Raw genomic sequence first — 4,061 nt, 5'->3', positions numbered from 1 at the left:
CGCATTTGCTCGATTATAAGACGACCCCCCAAATCTGAATATTAATTTAGGAAAAAAAAGAAAAAGCCTGAATATAAGACGACCCTAAAGGAAAAAAGTTTTACCAGAAAATGTTAATTCATGTAAACTATTTTTTTTAATAAAAGCTATGATTGAGAAAAATATTTTTTTTGTTTTTATTTCCTTGTATTTTCCAACCTGTCCCCCAGTTACGCACATCTGCCCCCAGGCTCGCCACTCCAATATGGCACTGTGGCCCATGATATGCCTTTTAACCCTCTATATGCCACTGTGCCCCATGGTATGCCTTTTGACCCCCTATGTGCCACTCTGCCTCCAGAAATGCCTTATAATGCCAGAGTTGCATTTAGGGGGTTAAAATGCATATTATGGGGCAGAGTGGCATATAGGGGGGTATAAGGCATTCCAGGAGGCAGAGTGGCATTAAGGGAGTTAAAAGGCATTGTAGAGCACTCTGCCTCCAGAAATGCCTTATACCCCTATATGCCACTCTGGCATTTAGGGGGTTAAAAGGCATATTATGGGGCAGAGTGGCATATAAATATTGTTTCCAATATATAATACTTTATCCATGCTCACTCACCCTTACACATAGACATTCATGCTCAAAATATATTTTCTGTAAGATATAACAAAATATTTTTCTGTATGATTACGTGTGATGTAAAGTGGAATAGCCTCTGGGCTATTACATAACTTTTAAGTCACTTAAATGCAAAAAAAAAAAGCATGTCAGTGGTGACATTAAGTCACATAAAAATGATGTATTTCCAATCTTTAATCAATGTGCATTGCTATAGAATGCTTGATTCTTGTTTTGGAATCCACACAAGATATGAAATCTAAGATCGGTCTAAGCTTTTCCTTCAAGCACGCGAGCACGGTTTAATTGTTTTATTATTCAACATGAAATTTCCAGGTACTTAAAATTTAAATTTGTAAAATATAGCAAGGAAAAGGTATTTTTGCCAAATAGTAAAAGGATTTTTATTGATGTAACAGTGCTATCCGCGTCAGGTTGGGTCTCTACTCTCCCTTGTTGAATTTGTCCTCATCAGCGTTCAAAAGCAGAGGAAATCTCCTCCCTGCGCAGATTCCAGATCTGATTTAGAGCACGGTGGTTGCCCATCAGACAGGACTGGGGTCTACTCGTGATCTTTCTCGTAGATACCAGTGAATGAAAACCACCAGCGCTCCCATAACCATTACAATGGCCGCACTCATTATCACTGCCACTAATGTTGTTTGAGGGATCCGGATGAATGAGGCGTTCTGTAAGTCTACACTTGGGGAGTCAGATCTTACGCATGAGTTGTCTTTTCCATTATATTCGTATAAAGGGGAACAGGAAGTGCAATTATTGGCAGACGACCCTTTACACGTAAAGCAGGATGGGTGGCAAGCGGCACAAGAACGAACAAGGTGAAAGCTGCTGGGCTCTGACACCTCCGCTCTCTGCGTAAACTTAAAGTATTTGAACGGGTGCCCATAGGACTGGTAAGATAGATTTCCAGGTCACCTCTGCGACTGTAGCTGAGGGTCATTTGGGCTTGGACATGCTCAAGGGATGTTATGTGATTGGGGGACCCAGAACAGGCAGTGACATTGTAAGTCAAAATCAGATCTGAATGCACTCTTTTAGGGGTGCTCACAATTGTTATGAGGCACTTTCTTTGAGGCTGCGTTGTCTCCCATGTTTCGGCCAGCTCCACTACTCGTCCAGCATGCAAGAGTCCGTAGCCGAAAAAGTGGCTCACTTTTCTTCCCACTCCATTTATGACCCAATCGTCAGCCATTAGGTGGGCAGGACTGGACGCTCTTACCACGATATGTTGTATATCCCTCCATGTAAGAGCTGGGTTTGCCTCCAATGCCAAAGCAAGGATCCCGGCAGCAAGTGGAGTGGCGGCTGAAGTCCCGGTGTGTTTATCTGTACATGTGTGGCGTATATCAGTGGTGATAAAAGTCTCTTCCTCACCACCACCGCTGCTGTAAGTGCTTGTAAGTTTGCATGCACACGCCTCACTGTACCAAGGGACTGTTCCATGATTTGTGACACCCCCAACAGCAACAGTGTAGATACTGTTGGAGTAGCCGTCACTGTTGCAGTTGTCATTCCTGCCACCGTTTCCAGATGCCCAAACAAAGATAGATCCAAGGCCACGGCGGCCATTTAGTATTCCTTTGTAAAAAGCCTCAGAAGACAACACTCCTGGTCCATCCAGTACCTTTCCATCATCAGTGGGACCCCAGCTGGCGCTATAAATGTCAATATGCTGTGGGTTCAAACTCAACGACTGAGCTTCAACAATGTCTGTGACTATCCCATCCAGCATTCGCACACCTCCTATTCTAGCGTTGTATGCTACTCCAGCGCCGCAGATATCATTATTGGCAACCGCAGCCACCTCGCCTGCACAGCGGGTCCCGTGGTTGGTCTCATTAGATGAGTTATATCGGGGCTGAGGGTCAGGATCGTCGTCATTAAAATCATAACTCGCTTCCGGATCATAGTTTAATGCGAGATCGGGGTGGTCCTTTTCAAGCCCATCATCCAGAACGGTCACCACCACGCCTCGTCCGGTATATCCACGGTTCCAAGCAGTCTGGATGCCTAAGTCAAGATTTTTACCCAGGTACCACTGCAAGCTGAAGAGGGGGTCTGTGGGAACCATACTAGGCTGTCTTTTCTCCCTTCTCCTCAGCGTCTGCTGCTCAAACCAGCTAACCTTGGGTTCTTTTTTCAGTTGAATATTTCTACCCCAGTGAGGGCTGAAGGATTTCCTTTGAATGCCACGATGAGATAAATGGTAGTAATCACTGCCAAGCACCACCTGCCCAAGGTTGATGAAACCGAATTTCTGTGCAATACGTTCTGCCTCTACAGAGCCATCAGGTATGTGCACAGCCCAGCTATTTGTGTAAATCTCCAAAGTAAAGATCACATGGATCAGAACAGTAACAACGAAAACCAGAGCTATGCTCCTCATCTTGTACTGTCAGCTTACAAAAGCATCTGTTGGCCTAACGGCCAGTGCTTTTATAACCTACACTATGTCACAGTAGAAGGGCGTGGCACATCTGTTACATCACAATAGCAGGGCGGGGCTCGGAACTCTCAGCGACAAGCCGGCTAGAAAATGCTTACAGTTATAATGTCAATATATAATTCTGAAACAGTAGTGTGTGATTATATATATATATATATATATATATATACACGGTATATACACACACACATATATATATATCACACACAGACTACCATTCTAAAATGTGGGGTCACTTGGAAAATAAATGTCTAGCTGTAACAATTGCAAAAGGGGTTTTTCTTTTTTTTTTTTTCTTTTTCTTTTTTTTTTTTATAACAAAAAATAAAAAGACATAACATATAACCTTTCATCCTTATAATATACCAAGCAATATCAAAAGGTTAAATTTATAACATTCACATACGAGACGGTATCAAGACCAGGATGTTTTCTTTATCGTCTAGGGGGGAGAGAAGAAAGAGAGACATTGATAGTATTTATATATTAATATAATGATTTAATTAGTATTGCCAGGATTATGTAATAGTTTGATATGAATAACCAGTTCCAGAGAGCCATCTTTTCCATGGAGACCAAATTACTTCATAATCTTTTATATTGTTATGAGTTCGGTAAAAGTGCCTCTCCATTGTATATTGATAGTTTATTTGAGCTATAACTTGAGACCAGGTTGGAACCTGGTCTGTTTTCCAAGATCGAGCTATACATATTTTGGCTGCTGCCAAAACATTAATAGCCAAAAACAGTTTCGATTTATTTTTCCAAGGAAGATCGATATGAAAAAGAAAAGATTGCGGATTCAAAACTATGGCAGTATCAAATAGATTCTTAAATAGAGTGACAATTTCAGATCTAAGGTTTAACAACTTATCACACTCCCACCAAATGTGTATCATTGAGCCCAGTTCTAGTTTACATCTCCAACATTTGTTGGAGGTAGTATTATACATTTTATGTAGTAAGGTTGGAACATAGTACCATCTGTGA

General features: G+C 41.7%; 1 pseudogene; it reads right to left on the bottom strand.

Annotated features, from left to right (window-relative positions):
- Window positions 1–1,322: 1,322 nt before the first annotated feature.
- Window positions 1,323–3,011, bottom strand: LOC149281713 (proprotein convertase subtilisin/kexin type 4 pseudogene; annotated as a pseudogene).
- Window positions 3,012–4,061: the final 1,050 nt, after the last annotated feature.

The sequence above is a fragment of the Sceloporus occidentalis genome, unplaced genomic scaffold, assembly GCF_023333645.1.
Source record: "Sceloporus occidentalis isolate IW3139 unplaced genomic scaffold, rSceOcc1.0.p SCAF_128, whole genome shotgun sequence".
NCBI lineage: Eukaryota > Metazoa > Chordata > Lepidosauria > Squamata > Phrynosomatidae > Sceloporus > Sceloporus occidentalis.
Note: the sequence above shows the minus strand (reverse complement) of the source record. Positions and strands in the feature narration are given on the sequence as shown.